The sequence below is a fragment of the Chaetodon auriga genome, chromosome 22, assembly GCF_051107435.1.
Source record: "Chaetodon auriga isolate fChaAug3 chromosome 22, fChaAug3.hap1, whole genome shotgun sequence".
NCBI classification, from domain to species: Eukaryota; Metazoa; Chordata; class Actinopteri; order Chaetodontiformes; family Chaetodontidae; genus Chaetodon; species Chaetodon auriga.
In genome coordinates, this window is record NC_135095.1 from 6,473,949 (window position 1) to 6,492,625 (window position 18,677).

General features: G+C 42.3%; 1 protein-coding gene across 1 annotated transcript in view; it reads right to left on the reverse strand.

Moving 5' to 3' along the window:
* sox5 (SRY-box transcription factor 5) overlaps positions 1-18,677 on the reverse strand; it is a 220,911-nt gene that overhangs the window by 181,214 nt on the left and 21,020 nt on the right. The window lies entirely within an intron of this gene.

Sequence of the window (18,677 nt, forward strand, 5' to 3'; positions counted from 1 at the left end):
CACCAAGATTAGTGTCACTAATTCATTTGACCAAATGTGAACTATGATCACAATCTCTCCTGTTCTTGAGTTACGGTGCTGAATAAAGGCCAGAAAAGTGTTTTTCTAGAACATTATGATGTCAAAGTAAAAATGACCTTTGACCTTTTGGATATAAAATGTCATTACTTTATCCTTTGAGACATTTGTGCGAAATTAATTTTCAAGTTCAGGGCAAAAACTTGTGTTGTGAGGTCACAGTGAACCTTTTACCACCAAACTCTATTCAGTTCATCCTTGAGTCCAAATGGAAATTTGTGTCAGATGTAATGAAATTGCCTTCAGGTGTTCTTGAAATATCTCATTCATGAGAATGGGACGACGTAATGCCCATGAACAGCATGGGGGTATAAAAAGAACTGAGCAGTGAGGGAGGTGGAACTACAGTATGAGTGGAAGCAAAGAGGAAAGAGGAAGATCTAGGTACAAAAGCATGAATTAATACAGTATGTGTGTAAGTCAGAAGCCAGCACTTTGAACAAATGAACACACTGTTTAAAATACTGTTTGTTCTTCTCATGTCTTTGGGTGAAGTGTGCAGTGCAGAATGAATCCTTCTACTAAGGAATCTGTTCAACACGGAGGCTGTTTAAAACACCTGTCCTTGTCCAGATCTGAAAATGACACAGGTTAATGTAGGTATTTGTTCTGTTTTTATGCTTGTTTTCATTGTTCATTGTGCAGGAGAACAAAAGGAACAACAGAACTTGCTCAATAAGAAAATAATTCATTTAAACATTACTTTGCAGAGCAAGTGCTTTTTTTTATCCTGAGGGACAATTCTTTTCAGAAATGCACTTATTTACTTTCTACAAGTTAGATGAGAGGGTTAGCAGGTTAGCTTAGCACAAAGACTAAAAACAGGTGGGAGTCTCTGCTGGTTGCCTGGAAACCTTGCGATGACAGCGAAGACTCCAGGAAGTCACTGCGCCAAGCCAAGAAGTAGTCGAGCTCATAATCCCCCATAAACCCACAAATTGTCGTTTTTACACTAACATATTAATGAGTGAGCTTTGGAGGGGATTTTGTTTCCCTCAGACAGTGCCAGACTAGCTGTTTCCCACTATTTCTGGTCTTTGTGCTAAGCTAAGATAAGCTAACCGGCTGCTAGCTGTAGCTTCCTTCCTACTTACTGCAACCACGGTCAGTACAGATCTGTTCAGTCTATTTAGGTCAGGTACCGTATGGCCTAGTCCTGTATTGTTCAGATTGGACCACTGTAGTCTTGTTCAGTTTGTCCCAGTCTGGGGGCAACCATAACCCTATCTGACTCAGCTCTCTTTAAACCTAGCCAGTCATGCGTAAGATTCAAAGGAAGAAGCCAAGCAATTAGCTCTGATCATCTAAATACATAATTAAATATAAAGTGGGTGGATTAAGTTTAAAGGTCTCTCATTGTAGAGTGATACTGGGTGTGGCCTCTGTGATTCACCTGACAGAAGGAGTCAGGTGCTCACAAATTTGTGCACATTTTTAGATGGAAAAAAATATGCTCAGATACTCATATGTAAAAATTCATCCTCACAAACTCAAAGGCACATCCAGTGCAGACACGGTGAACGCGGACACACAGCTAATGAAGCTGAGGACAAAGACAGAACATTGCCTGTGTGAAACACAGACTGTGGGTAAACATCCAGATCAGTGGATCGCCTCTTGGCAGGCCTCAGCTGCCTTTCTGCCACGTCCAGCCGCAAAACCACCACCCTCCTCCCCTTGTTCCATCCCAACACCTCCCTCTTAAACATCAGCCATTAGATAAACACACACACACACACACATAAACAGACACACACACACACACACACACAGAGTTCCATTTATTACTCTTTAAAAAGGTCACCGTTTTCTCTGGCTAAGCGCCCCGCGCTATTGATAATTTTATGCATAAACAAATGGCAAATTTGTGCCACATAAATATGTATTAGCAATTAATAATGGTGGTGTGTGTGAGGGGACGCCAGGTGCATGCCGAGTGGGGCTGGCTAGTTGCTGGTGGAGCCTCTGAGCTGGACTGGTGGCTTTATGCTGCTCGCTGGTCCTCCACTCCTACACTGTGTTTGCACAATGGCCACTTAGGCACACACTAACACAAAAAAAAAAAAAAACCCCACAAAAAAACTGGGACAAGCACACATGCACATACACATGCACATGCATACAGTACACCCAATAAAATACACACATACAGTATATGACATCCGAGTACAGTTAAATATTAACTTAAACATATTTGCATAAATACACATATGCACATATGGACAGACTCACACACACACTGAGTCAGGGCAGCATTTGTGCACAGAGGCAGGCCTGAGGGAGTGATGACACAGCGAGCTTAATGTCCTCTCTCTCTTTCCCACCTGGAGAACAATGCATCCATTACATTCCACATACCACTGAGGGCCGAACACAGGCTTCAGTCATTTAGGTGCTGTGCCACTGCAAAGATTTCTGATCAGTTTCATGAGGGGAAACATAAGCAGGAATTACAGTGGCTGTGGGTAAAGCAGAGTAGGTCACGGATTGAATTTTCTGAACATTTTGAGCACATGTGCGGGTGTATCACATATATTTCTATCGAGCGGCTTACTTCACATACAGATGATACTGCTTCAGTTGTCGTATAGAGCCAAGGGTTGCCCTGTCTGGAACGGATTCATTGTTGCCCCTTGTAGTCGTTTTCTAAAATGCATCGTCTCTTAATGTGTGGAATTATTTCATCCAGCCAGCCACATTTTGACAGTAGGTACAGTAGTTTTCTTCTAAAATATACCAGCATAGATTGTTTTGATATGACATGAGTTCCACCATTGATCCAAATAAACTGACGATGATTAATAAAGGATTTGGTTCTCGAGTGAATGACCTTGGAAAATAACGACTGGACACTGGACTGCTGGTACGTGCTAATGATGGGAAATAGGACATTATGAATTCAGATGCGGCTACATGGGAGTTTTACTTAGTAACACATGTTTTCTGCACATGCATGAGGACGCATATGCATCCAGTGGTTTCATACTACTACTACAGTGATCAACAGCTGGCAAAGGCAAGGAAGAAGTGCAAACTAGTAAACATGGATGGTCACAATAATGTATTCAAAATTCCTTAAATAATCAGATTTGCAAAGCATTTGTCAAACCTCAAGATGCATTTTGGTGAGTAACACTGAATGTAAACATTACTTTTGTTTGTTTGCAAGAAAACTGCAAACAGTTGGACAGTATTAGCATTCATGAATTAGACACAGGAAGCAGGAAGCATGTGCCGGTCACACAACAGTAATTAGATCAAAGAACTCGCCCACCAAAGAGCCAGAACTTCTGAAGGAGATAGCCAGTTGCATGTCAGCGGCTACTGAAGAGAGAGGTATTAAAACACTGACAAGTGTAAACCTGATGAATACTTCAGACCTCAGTTGCTTTTTTAGGACAGCAAAGCCAACAAGGGATATTTAAAAAAATATTGTGCAGTAGTTGCAGAGGCTGTGTGCGTGTGTGTGTGAGTGCGTGTGTGTGTTATGTTGTCCGTCTGGCATGGTGAGAGCAGACTGGCTCCCCTGTAGAGCACTATCACTCTGCTTGGCTAAACACAATCACACAACCTCAACCCAACTCAAATGGCCCACTGAGAGATGGAGAGAGAGAGAGAGAGAGAGAGAGAGAGAGAGAGAGAGACAGCCTCCATGGGTATATACATATACATGTGTGCGGGTGCGGGTGTGTGTGTGTGTGTGTGTGTGTGTGTGTGTGTGTGTGTGTGTGTGTGTGTGTCTTATGTGCTCTTGCAGTACAGGCAGCCCCATCTGTTCCATTGTCACAGGGTCTTTAATACCGATCAGATAAACATGACATTTGGGATGACTACCCAAGCTCAAGTTATAAACCCTGACATCAGATCTGTGTCTACTTGTGTCTGTGTGCGTATGTGTGGGTGGGTGTGTGTGTGTGTGTGTGTGTGTGTGTGTGTGTGGACGTATACTACTCATATTGTGGGGACATAAATGTGTTTCAACAGACATATTGTGGGGACCTTGCCTTCTTTATTCTTGAAATGTTCAAATGTAAATCACAAAATTTTAGGGTGAAAACCTGGGTTAAGATTAGGGTAAAGGTCAGGGTTAAGTCTCCAGGAAATGAATGTTAGGTCTAAATCATCTGAAGTTATGGAAAAATAACTGTGTGTGTGTGTGCTTAGGTACTTGCATGTGTGTCCTCCTGTCAGTCAACCTGAAAGAGCTGTGCACATTTGCCTGTATGTATCTAGTGAATGTAAGTTTCAGCCTCACCGCTATTTCAAACATCTGTCTGGGTATTTGTCCTTGCCATGTGCACTGTTGCTGTGTGTACCTTTGAGGGGGCGTGTTAGTTGTATAACCTGCTCCCATTCTCAGAGATGCAGGGCAGGGCTGACACACTGGATCTGTTGCGGCTGTGGGAGGATTAGCGGCCCATTGGCCTAATCAGAGGAGGTAATCAGACTATTCTCTATCATGACAACAGTCAGCTGAGAGAGACACACATCTGCCTATTGAGCTCAGCTCTAATGCCATAATAGTGATGAAACATCTGGTCATTTGGGGCTCAATGCAATCAAGAAGAGGGATTGGGACAGTTGCAGATGGCAAACCTATAGTAATTATCTGTTTTAGGCAATAGAGATGCAGACAGAGGGATATGCACAACACTGAGGTTCACAGGCCACCCTGCTTCAGTCACTATGAGCTCACACTGCCAGAAACATGTCAGAAGCAACAAACAATACATTACATTAAAGCACCATAGCTTTCAAGAGGCCATTGCATTGATGGAATTTTGACTTCACTTGTCATTGACCAGCAATCAATATTTGGAGTGTAGATGGACAGATTTCCACCTGCATCTACATGAGGACTCAGTGCATGTTTCCTAAGCTCTGAAGTCAAAATCAGCTTCACTTTCGGCAGTTCTGTGTCGTAACTTAAAGTGAACTCTTCCCCCCTGAGACAGCCAGAGTGACTCATTCTCTGTATCAGTGGAGCAGCAGAGAGTTTGAATTCTACCTACTCTTTAACCAATTGATTGGTCAGTGGGGAAAAACATCTGCGCCTTATCTCAATATGACATTACCCTGAGGACACAAATGCCCGAATCAGTTGGACTGGACATTAAACAGACTTTACTCTGTGGAAGTGAGGCCGTATGTGAGTAGAGCGAGTCATTGTCCAGGGAATTCACAGGAGAGTGGGCGTGTTGATGACGTTGATGACACCTCTCGCCCAAACCAACTGGAGTATTTCCAGTAGGTAGGAACGCGCCTGACACAAACAGTCTCCCGATGTGCGCTACATATGTGAAAGGGCAACTCCGGACAATGTCCTGACCTGACTCTCAAGACATTATCTGGAGATCATAAGAGAAAATGGCTTTTGTCTGTAAGCACCATTCTTATCGTCACTGAAGGCTTACTACGCCACAGACTGGCAAAAGGAACACATGCAAAGAAAGCACTTTTCTAAAGTAACACCAGTGATCGTCCAACCAATGAGAATCTGATCAGGCAAGAGCATATGGACTAACCCATCAACCACCCGACCAGAAGGTATCAGCATTGTCAAAATCACACATGAGACTCTTGGCTGGAGTTTTGTGCATGCACACAACGGAGAACAGACCCCATCGTCATTGTCTTTACAGGTGGCTTTCAGGTGATGATCCGCAGATAGAAATACACCAAGAGTGTTTGGCCATGGACGGTTTTGTTCTTTCGAGCTCACTGTGTTATACACTTTAATACTTTCCCATTTTCCCATCTGCTGGAGGAAATGCTGCCAACACTGGCGTTACCCTGAGAATATTTCATGGCAGCCGGGAGTGGAGATAATTTGAGTTTTGAGACCTCAGTTGTCTATTGCTATTAACTTCTCATACCAAATCCAATACCTGCTAATGTTTAAAAACAATTTCAAATTTTAGCTTTTTTAGTCATTTTACATGTGGATTGATAAGCTGTGGTAGAATTACACATTATGTGTTAGTTTTGAATGGGGAAAAAAGTGATTATTTGTCATTGCTGTCACCTTTTATTCTGGTATGAAGTATTGAGCCAACATTTTAACGATGTCATAACAAAACGTGAACCCACTAAGGATAATCCGGAGATAAAAAAAGGATACTGCTACTACTACCAAAGGGGTTTACCCTGGTTTTGTCCCCCTTGCCCTGCCCCCTCAAACCATAAGTGTAACCAGCTACCACTACCACATTCCTCAGTGTCTGAAGCTGCAGCCCAGTCGGCCAAATTACCTGACTAACTACACATGGACAGAAAAACACACATGCGTCTAGTCTAAGCAAAAACTGACCCCACTGGATACCCCCAAAGAGTTACTGAATTAATGCATGCACATTTGTGTGAAGCTGTGTGTGCGTGTGTACGGATATGTGTGCTTCCTGTCTGGCTCTGTGTTTTTGTGTGTGGCTGCTCTGAGACACAGAGTCCAGTCAAACGCTCCAGTGGAATAAAAGAGCCATTGTTCACCAAGGTGGTCCCTGCAGCACCTCCAATCCTACCCCTTTACTCAAGTGCATGTATGCACGCACGCATGCACACACGCTCACATACACACACACACACACACACACACACACACACACACACACACACACATACAGCATGTTCACAGATTCAAACATACACAGAGTTAGTAGGCCGCCAGACAAACACACATAATACACACTCACCTCTGCTTAATCATAGCTTTGTGTTAGAGGGTGGCAGTTGCACAGAGGTAAATATTTGGGTGTGGGATGTAAACGTTGGTCTCTGTAAATCAGACACACACATGCACACAAACACACACGCATACACACTCACGGTAGTCTGTGTAATTCAGACATAGCTACTTCCTTCCTGTGGGGTGATGATGTTTAGTCTCCCCACACCGCAATCTGATTGGTGCGTTTGATCTCATCCACTTCCTGTTTAGGGGTACTCGGACCCCTCCTGGCTCAGATCTGGGATCAGCCTTCATCAGAGAGATTCATGTGTGCCACATGTAGGAGGGTTGATAACTAGTCTGAGATCAGATCTGTCTGCTGAAGGGCTGATTCATCCCAACTGTCTGCGTCATCTGGCTAATGGGAACACACTGGATGAATGAACTGGTGTCCTGCAGCAAATAGTTGCATCATTTCAAGGCCGTTTTTTGAGGGGGTCATGTGCACAAGGAAATGCCACTAACTTGTTTGTGGTGATACTTTTTTTTTTCCAGGATGCACACATGATTCTTGCTCAGGCTCAGTTCAGCTTTAGTGCATTACCACGCGATCAACTGGACCCTAAACATAGCCCAACACAAAAGCCAGTGTGAACAACCTCTCGCTGAAAGCTTACACACCCCTCAAGTGTTTCTTAGTTCACATGTGTCTATGGTGTGAGTGTATCACAAGCAGCTGAGTATAAATAGGAACATGAGATCACCCTGATACATCTCATCTATCTATGCAGTATATGCATTTTGACTGCATGGCAATTTTGTTTTTAATAACATAAATGTAATAATCTGCATTTGTACAGCACCTTTTATACAAGACATGCAGCTTTGGGGCATAAAGGACAAAGGCTTCCTTAGCAGTGGAGTCTATAGTCTCAGCATCATTCTGTTCAGCTCAGGTGTACAGTAGTGTGACATTTGTTATTATGATGCACACTAAAACACATTAACAATATAGGAATGGAAGGATAATACAACATCAAATGACTTCAATGTACAGTAAAAATATTTCTAGTGTGATCATGACACTTCAATCAGAACTGTAGACTGGCACCATCTTTCTCATGATATAATAGTGTTACCACCAACCAGCACATACATGGCTCATTCTTTTTAACCGTCTGTCTATCTGATGAAACCCTCCTGTAAACCTCTTGATGTCCAGACCAAACAAAAGCCTTTGTGCAGACAAAAGCCAGCAACCACTTCAATACAACTGCACACTGGACAGCTTATTCATCTAATTGAGGCCCTGGCCCCAGCAGAGGAAAAAAAACAGATCGCATGGTTAAGACAGCTACTGGTTAGATGCTGAATGCACTTTTATCTGAGACCTGAGGGGCAGAAAATCTCTAGATGACACAGCACAGTTGATCTTTAGTCAGAAATGTATGAAAGCTATTATCCAAAAATAGCTCCTACATAAATATGACGTATTTACTCTGTTAATAAAGGATGATTTATTAAGGGAAATGAAAGCGCCATGTGACACCATAACACCTAAAGATGGTTGGTGCACAACATCCATATCTAATCTTTACTTTTGTGACTGACATCCAAAACAGTTGCATAATTGAAATGTTTTCGACTTATTGGTAAAAAAAAAAGTGAGCATTTACGAGAACAATGTAAAAGCAGTAGTTAAAAACACTAACCACCCCCTCATCGCCACCTTCTGCTCCACTGTCCTAAAATAAAAGATGTTGAGAATGAGAAACCTCTTTCAGAAGAAAAGGGAAGCAAAAGAGGGCATGACAGAAAGGCAAGCCCTTAAAAGAAGAGGAAGGAATTGAAGACAAGACACGAATAAGTGATTTTGCTTAAGTTATGTTTCTGAGAAATGACACACTCAGAGTGTCACAGAAACAAAGACAGAGTTGCGTTCACACCAGTGGTTGTGAGATGTCGTTAAACACCCACATTCAGACTCCAAAACATGACACAACCGCTATTATTATACCTTTAAAGTCTCTTCTTTTAACACAGTAAACCAGGAGTTTGGACAAGGCATTTGAAAGGGAGAAACCTTTCAGTGTTGAATTCTGATATCTCTGCACAGTTTGGTCTATAAGACTATACATGTACTCGGCAGTCACCGTGGAGGGTGTCAGTTGTGGGAAGCACTTGTTTGTACTCACTAGACTTTACTGTTTGTATTTGAGTTTGCTTTTGACAGCTGTGGGCAGACACACACACATTCACACACTTACTGCAGGGTTCAGTGAGAGCTCTCAGGGCTACAGAGCGTGAACTATGGATTTGTGGAGGCCGGAATGCACTGCAGATTTGCCCTTTTGACTCAATCACGGAGAGTTACACATTATGTTGGACAAAAACTACAACTTCTGCTTTAGGTACTGTAGAAGAGGACAGGTGGGGAAATTTTTTCCATGGCCAAACACTTTGACTTAAGAGAAGGTAACTTCTGCGGATAATTGTGGTCCACACCTTACCTTCCCTGTAGCGCTACCATCAAGCTAAAAAAGCCATTAATATGTTGCATGATGCTCGAAATGAATGAACCCTTTCCTTTTTGGACACTCCTTAAGCTTGGAGCACCAAACTTGGCTCAAATCATTCACAAGGTCATTAAAATTGATAGCTGATTTTTTTTCCATTCAATTTAGCGTAGATATCTATGACCCAAGAGGATGAATGTTCAATGTGAACAGACTCTACTAAACCACCATTGTCGCTGGCTGTAGCTTTTAGCTGTGGAGCTCCACTTACTGGTGACTGAGAGCACCATTGTCAGATCGGCAGTGAAGCACAGGCTGCTACTTCCTTGTTAAAAGTCTATCAAAACATCACAAAATCCACAGAAAGGACCACGAAGTCATTAATCTTACGCTCGTATAGATTTTGTACTGAACTGTAACAAGTTGAACCAGCAACAGTTTGAATGTACTACTGGAGTGAAGACAGTCGGAATCATGTCACTGTGTTATGAACAATGATGCATTTGCTTACTGATGCAGTAGCGGAAAGTGTATTTACTCAAATTCTGTTATCAACTCCACTACATTTATCGAACAGCTATAGTTATTTGTACTTTGTATTACACATATGATCAACTTATATAACATGATGCAGTGTTATAGATTAAATTAGCAAAATCTAATAGCTAAAATGAGCTCTGCCCCCACCAGCTGTAACATTAAAATGTTATGTTAATTGACCAATAATAATACTCCAATAACATGATATATATAATAATGCAAGTCTCAAAGAGATTAATCTGCAAATCAAGTGCTTTTAAGCTTTTGAGTGGTGCTACTTTTACTTAAGGAAACTGTATGAGCCACTCTTCCGCAGCTGTGCTGATGCACATACTGAAGTGCATTTGAACAGTGATGCAACTGCTCAGCAGAAAAAAAAAGTGAAAAATCCGCATAGTCAGTCATTATAAAACTTGAACTGAACTTGATAGAGAGAAGATGCGGCTTTGTTTCAGCAACAAAATGTTTTAAAAAATTATCTGTCTAGAAATAGCCAACACAGTCCAATGCAATCAGTATTCATTTTTTGACATTTGTTTAACTTCTTACAAGAAATGAATCACAGTAGATAAAGAGTTTAAGGTGTTTAAACATATATATAAAAAGCTTATTAATGCTTGAAGCCAGTGGCTGGCAGTTCAGGTGCTCTGGACAGTCTGTGCTGCTTGCTGCACAGATGAGGTTGGGAAGGAAACATCAAGGAGACAAAAAGAAGGCAAGGACACACTATGTTGTGCACACCCTGCTCCAACCACCTACCTGTTGCACATTTCCCTTTTGGCAGTCACTAGACACACATGGACACACACACTTCACCCCACAAAGCTGTGACAGGGAGCAGAAAGGAGGAGGAAGGTTGATAAAAACACTTAAGGCTGTCTTGGATTTGACAGGGTGAGTAAAACACACCAAGCACAGATCCCTCCTCATGTCCACACAAACACGCACACTCACTGATGTCTCTATTCATTTGGACTGTCACACTCGCACACCCCCAAGAGATCTCACTTCCTCTGTCAGCCAGCTAAATTACAGCTCTCCCTCTTCCTGTCTAACTCCCTTTTCCTTTCTCTCTGTCTCGCTCACCTCTGTCTGAGAGACAGACAACAACAAAGACACATGTTTGGCATGTTGTCGCTGTCTCGCTATCTCCCCGGCTCGAACACAAAACCAGTGTCTGAAGCCGTCTGAGAGGACATACGTACCAGATGTGTTGCTTAATGCTTTAATGTGATTAACTGTTCCAAGTTAAACAACGACATTAAGGAAAGAAATATCGTTTGTGTGGGGCTGTGTGGGTCAGTGTCCTGGTCTGCCCTCTGAAGACAGACAAAGACCATGTTATGGTTCTGCTGGCTCAAACCAAGACAGCTCAGCTGGTTCAACTGCTGAACGCATCATTGTGGACAATCAGACCAGAACCCACCTGACTGTCAGCCAAGCAAATTAGCCAGAACAGCGACAACAACGAGCTTTCTATGCCAAATATAAGGCATTTAATTGTGTCATTAGGGAAGGAAAATATTTGAAGCTAACAAAGTGAAATTATTAGTGCACACTAATAGTAGTGGATGTTAAGGTTGCCATCATGTCAACGATAAATTACTATTTAACAAGGCTCTCAGTCAACAGACATGCTAGCAGGTCTGTGAGAGGGTATTTAGCTGTCTGTGTGTAGAGAAGAAGCTGGTGCCAATGTTATTGGTAGGTATCAGGTACATGGTATATTTTTTGCATATATGCATATCGCAACTTTTTTCAAAAAAGACAAAAAATTAATTAAAAAACATTTTTTTTCAAATTTTGCCATGTTCATCAACCTTGTCTAATGTGATACTTCAAAATAAAAATACATAGATGCAAATACGGCTAGTAACTATGGCTATAGTTTCTACTCGTGGAAAAAAACAGGCCACTAATGTTTCTTGTGCACTGATGCAGAAAAAACAATAAATGAAGTGAGTAAAATCAAACCAGATCTGATTAAAGCCAAAGGTAATTAAGAGAAATAAAAGCTTGAGCTAATGGGAACTGTTGTGCCCCGTCAGGCTCAGGCTGAGAATCAAAGCTCGAGAACAAACTCAGATAAACTGACAGATCCGCCAAGATAAAACTGAATGCAATAAATTGACACACCGATTTTATTTTTAGCATTTAATGGGCCAATTTCTCCCCCAAAATAACAGAATTTTTAGAAATACTTCAACTGCACATACATTTCTTTGACACTCCCTCTCACACACACACGTATACACAAATAGAGTATAAACGCGCATGTAAGTCACACCCAGAAGTGGAACAAGAGCTTTAATTCTATCTCAGCATGGTAACAAACGCTATTCAGATGAGATTAATTCCACAAGAGGATTATTCTCCACGTTAGAGATAATAGGAAGTAGGATGGGGGGGATGGTGGACAACATTTGATCTCACAAACATCTAGCTAATCCCAGGCGTAACACATATTGGTGTTCAAAAGACAAGCACATGTGTGTGTGTGCTTGCTTCACCTACGTCTTTGTATTTTGTGTGAGTTATGTGTGTGTTTTCCTACCTGTTCTACGTTACGTGTGTGTGTGTGTGTGTGTGTGTGTGTTTGCTGTGGGTGCAAGGATGCTGATATATTCCCGTAGGCCAAAGCAGCAGCTGTGCCCCCTGGCCTCTTCCTTACAGTGATAACATTGATGTCAGCCTGCTTATCGTTGACTGACATATCCAGTTCATGAAAGAGATTACGTTTGCTGTTCTAAACATGCAGTGTCAGGCAAGAAAGTCTTCTGTCGCACAGGAAGTGATGCGATTTAAATCTCTGGTAGAAGCCACAGCGAGTTATTTTCAAGTTAAAAATAAAAAGAACAAGAGCTGAGTAGTTAGCAGTTAGCATAAAGAACAGATGATAAAGCTACAAGAGGGGAAAAAGCCAAAAAGACACAGCAGTCCCACCCATCCAGTTTGATTGATAGGTGATGACTGGAAAGCGCAGTACAGTATTTCATAACAATTTTTGTCTCGAAACATTAAACGCAACAGAAGACATTTCCCATTACTAATGTGTTTGAGGCAGAGCGTGAGATTCACACCGATATTTTTAGTGATACTGTGTTTCCTCTACTCCACACACACATTTCTCTCTTCACTAGTTAAGCTTAATTATTTTCCCACATCATGCTATATGCTTATTTTGAGGGTTATTCAATTAGCTGTCTTGAGGTGCCTTTCATCAGGTTCAGGCTTCAAATCAACTGGCAGAGACAAAGCTCTAAAGAAAGCACACTGTTGGCAAAGCATCAGCGAATGAAGTGCAGCCTTCACTGCACAGCCATCACTCTATGAGGGCACTGCTTTCTTTGCAAGTTACTGTATGTCCGCTTCCGTGGAGATACTGACAATAGCTGCAAACAAAAACATCCGATCTAGGGAGCGATGACAGGACAACAACATTTTTCACATTAATAAAATAAAACAAATCGAAATATTTCCATCATGTTTTCCACATGGTTTTCATTTGTTTGAGGTTTGACTGGCGCTCTTTTAATTACATCATCATCGTTGTGCCCTCTCCCTCTGCTCCTCCTAATATTCACATAACAGAGGTGGATGGAAACAAGCATGAATTTATATCTTGTTCTGAAAGTTTGCACTACTTTTGGCTGTAAATTTGACTGCACACAGTCACACAAGCAGGCTGTCTGTGTGTCTGAACTTAAACCTACACAGATCAATCTGTCCACATCAATGACCTAAAACACACAGCCAGTCAAGCTTTAAGATACACACACAGAAACAGATGCTGATTCATATTATGTGTGTAATATTCTTGCTCTTTCTTTCTCACTCTATGTCGCTCAGTCTCTCCCTCTCATACATAGACACAAGCAGACACACGCACACACACACAAAAGAAATTCTCTGGAGCCCACTTAACATCAAAGGCCTCTGCCTGAGACTAAAACACACACACATCAACTCACACATATGTGCACGCACAAAGAGAAACAAATAAGACTTCTCATCACTTGAACTGCATTGTCTGTCTAGGCAGAAGTAATCAAATCAAGGATCTCGCTCTCTCTCCCTCCCTCTCTCTCTCTCTCTCTCTCTCTCACTCTCTCTCTCTCTCTCCAATGAGAAGCTGCCTGCCACTCTGTGAGGTCGTTTGGTGCGCATTTCAAATGCTTCCCCCGCTCTAATGAGGGTCAGACAGCTTGGAAAACATCTTGGGTTCCTTCACGTGACTGCTGTCCATATCAACTGCAGCAATAAATCTTCATTCACTTTAAAAACTGATTATATGATTGAATGTTTCAAAAACAACCATAATGGAGAAGAGTCACGTTAGATGCATTACAATGGAGTCTTAAAAAAATCATTACAGTGCTTCTGACAATTACAAAACCATGTTGCTGCTAACGTGCCATCTTTGTTTTTCCTTTGGGCTCACTGAAGAGGAGAAACATCTTCACCCTTCATTCAAGCATCAGCTCATTTTGCTCTCTGTGCTTTCCTCTGCAAACTTCCACCAAAGCTGAAGAAAACCCCAACTTGCAATGCAAGCTCCCACAAAAGCCATCTTGGAAGTTATGCTGCCACCATCAGATGACTGCAGCATACTAGGAAGCCTAATATTTCACAAACGAAAGGGAGTTTTGGGCTAACTTCAGTCTGTGCATCAAATTTCTGATCTATCTGCAAAGGTTTTTTTTTTTTTCTTGGTATGCGAAATAACATTAATCTTCTTCCATCTTTTTGTCTTCATTTTCATGTACACACACTTCATGTGATATAGCATTGTCACTATTACCGTGTTCTCTATGTTGCCTCTAAGTGTCAGCATGTGTCTGAGTGATGCTTTTCTTTTTCATTTGATTTATTTGATTGTTTTCTACAGTAAGAAAGAAAATGTATCCAGTAGTTTTAGGCCACCAGAAAAACACGAACACAACACTTTATCTTAAAAAGCACAAAATAATAATTTTACCATATCCACTGTTTGAAAAGGTGGTGGTTATACCTGAAGGCAGCTTTGTCAGCTCCAGCAGCGACATCTTACAGACAAAAAGAAAAGGCACGAACATGAAAGCTGCACTGTAATGTAAAAATAATTTTACAAAATGACATACGAACACGGCTGCGAAAAACATACACCTTCACGTTAACGTGAGGTGGCGAGACGTTTGGACGGACCGACTGCGCGCTCCTCCCCCCGCCTGCACAGAATTTGCAGCGCCGCCTAATCATCGTCATTACAGCTGTTTGAAAACCTGTTTCCAAACAGGCAATCAAAGCCTGTCTCGATAATTAACGGAGGGGAAGACGTCTTTGTGAGCGAACGGCTCCTCTCTCTCCTCCCATTGCCACCAATCTGAGAACACAAAATCAGATCTGTCTCCTATGAGGACACAAAAAAAAACCTGCACATGTGTTCTTGCATGTGTGTGACTGTAAGTATGTGTGTGTGCGCGCGCGCGTGTGTGTGTGTGTGTGTGCGTGCATGCAACGGTTGCACTTATTGTGGTGCCGAGACAGCTTGACTGAAAACAAACTGACAAAAAACATTTGAAGCAGAAAAAATGGAAGAAAAAAAAAAAAAAACGCGCACACACAACAACCTGTCAAGAGCGAAATGCCTCTAATTTTTTTGTCATCTGCCAGCCGTTTAACAAGACGAGAGCGCTCTGCCCCCACACTCCTTCTTCAAGCCACGAGAGACAGAGATGGAGGGAGGAAAAGGAGGGGAGACGGAGAGGAAAAAGACGAGGGTGGGAAGGAGACAGACAGAAGATCAGATATGTCTTTTTCCTATCTCAAATCATTCAGCTCACTTAACCTTTCTTTTCTCTCCAGGTTGTGATCTTTCTCTCTCTCTCTCTCTCCGTCTTGCTTAATCACCCCCTCTTCCCTACCTCAGACAGTGGAAGAACAAAGTGTATATTTGTAAGTATCGAGGGAGGCAGGGTAATAAGCACTTAGCCACTGGCCCTGTCTCTGTCAGACCAAACCTCCAGCTCTCTGAGGGGGAATGGTGGTTATAGTAAAGGTCTTGTTCACTTTAATATGGTACATTATGCTGATGCTGCTGTCATCTCACATGAGGGCACAGGCGGCTTGTGTGTGTGCGTCTGCATGTCTGTTTTTGTGTGTGCTGGCTTAGGCATACATTTGTATGCAATGCATACATATGTACATTTACAGCATATGCGCGTATGTGTGTGTGTGTGTTAGGGTTAGGGTTAGGCAAGTATTGGTTATGGTTATAGTTAGGGTCGGTTTCCAGGAAATGAATGTAAGTCTATGTAGTGTCCCCAAAAATGGTGGAAACACGAGTGCGTGTGTGTGTGCTGTCAGCTTGCCTCTTCTTGCTCCTCCAGCGGAGCTGAGGATTGGTGGAGACAGGCGGATAGATGAAATATTTAACTGTCGTGTGTTTAAAAGAACAACAGATGCTTTGTTCTGCTAATTAGAGCTTAGCACAGAGAGCAGCTACAGTACAGTCGTGTGTGTGTGTGTGTGTGTGTGTGTGTGTGTGTGTGTGTGTGTATGTGTGTGTGAGTATGGGATTGTTATCCAAACTCAGCTGGGGCTTTAAGCAGCCCCACTTGACTTGCCAAGTCCAATCCTGTTCACTTTCCACCAAATCTGGTCTTACAAGCAGGTATCCAGCAGTACAATAAGTGGTAGAGAAAGAGCTCCATCCAAAGATCAGTAAGGCGCAAACAACTGCAAATATAAATCACAGACCAAAAACCTACACTTTGGTCCAGAGCAAAGTATCTTGATCATTTCTCATTATAAGCTTAGCTTATAAGGAAGAGGCTAGGGTGGTGGCAGGAACTGTGGCACTCAAAAGTGTTGGCGCGACTGTATCAGCTGTACCCCAATGAATATGATTGGACATAACACGTCAGCTGGCAGTCAAAGTGTTGGTTGAACTGTTGGTAAAAGAGCAAGTGATGGTGATGTATGAACGAAAGCAAGTGATTCCAATTAGCTGATGCAAATACTACTTCAGTATTCAAGCCTGAACTTACCCTATGCTCCACATCTGGTCCATTTGGGAAAAATGGAAGAATAAACCAAATAATGATTTTGGTGCCCCTTTGACCTGGCCTCTAGCAACACCTTCAGACCAATTTGCCACCAGTTCTGTGTTGAAAGCTGCATAGATGATCCCATTATTTCAAAAAGATAAAGAGTTGCTGGCAGCAGCAAGCCAATGCTTAGACTAAAAGGTCAGTTTTTCAGGCTTAACAAGAATGAGAGAATCTCTCTGTTCGCTGAACAGCTACCACAGAGGCAGTTTTTGGCAAGGCCTTTTTTAAGTACTGCTCCAGTACATCTGGTTACAGCCTAAAAAGAAGTCTGTTGTTCTATCGAGCACCCCCTAGTATGAACATAAAGCATGGCAGCATTGACCATGTGTGGAAACCGTTGCAGTTTGGCATCAACAGAACCCTGATTTACCTGAAATGACCTCAGTCCTTTGTGTTTAATTCAACAGTAGCTGCACCATGAGTCCTCAACCTCCTGACCACGTAAATCTTGCTAAAAGCCAGCGGAAACAGTACTACAAAGTACATCTCTGGCATTTTTCTCATGAGTTTTGTCACTCTACAGTGACTTACGGACATAACCTTCAATTCCTAAGGTTTAAGGAGTTCAGCAAAAGCAGTACAGACCGACAGACTGACGGAACCAGTTTTGTCAGTCTAAAATGATCAAATAAGAAAGATATGCAAGAAAAGAAAAAGAAAACCATGAACAAGCAAGAGATATAGGAAGGATTTTCTCCCTAGTCCTCTGGAAGTTTGGTTTGAGGTACAGTAGACATGCAGCCGTGGAAAGACTGCAATCCATTAGCCCAGCACAGCTCAGCTCAGCCCAGTCCAGTAGTTTTGTCCTTATATAGGGCAGGCTAGCGGACGGTCGTATAACACCCAAGTCAGACTCAGCCACAGAAAAACATAAATTCAGACTGAGACAACCGGGGGATAGTCCGAGAAAATGCAAGGCTAAGACTGTCTGCTCCAATTCTGTCACACAAAACAAAAATGAGAAAGAGAGCAAACAGGGGCAATGTCATACTGTACACAATATGGGTCATTATTACAAACAGACTTTCATATCCTTTTGTTGGTGCCTTTCTCAGTAGCCAAGACATCACACTGTATAACTGGGACAGGAGAGGATGGGCTCTGTAAGCGTGCACAGAGAAGTGAAAATGTGTGTGTATGCGGGTGTGTGTGTGAGAGAGAGACAGGTTGTTGTAGTGCCATAACCCCTCCTGTCCCTCTTCTGCCCAGAGATGCTTGTCTCCTCTCCTCTCCTCTCCTCTGACACTTAATCAATGCACTGGAAGTAGCCTTTCACACACAATCTAATTATATGGAAATGAAGGGAAACCAGGGGGCTCTGTGCTAAGAGTGCTAAAACACATGCATGCACACACACACACACACACACACACGCACAACGGAAAGTACTCACTGTGACAGAGCAGAGACAGAGAGCTGTAGGAAAGTAAAGAGAGGGAAGGTTACAGGCAAATGGGGTCTACGTTAAGTGCTATTCATATCAACAATAAGGTCGTAACTGTAGTATAAAGCGACTGTGCACCTAGCTCACACACACACACAAACACACACTGATAGATCTCAGACATAAGCCGACATATCATCTGTATTGTCTTGTTATTGGTCCCTATCGTACTTTGTTTCTGTACATTTATCAGGCTCTGACACGTGCACGGGGCTGTAATCTTGTGCATGAGAGTTTGTGTGTGTGAGTGAGTGTGCACAGTCACACACACAGTGGTGAAGGTGATGCTTTGAGGTAGACTAGGGTCAGGGTTAACTCATATAATAAATCAGGCCTGTGCGGCC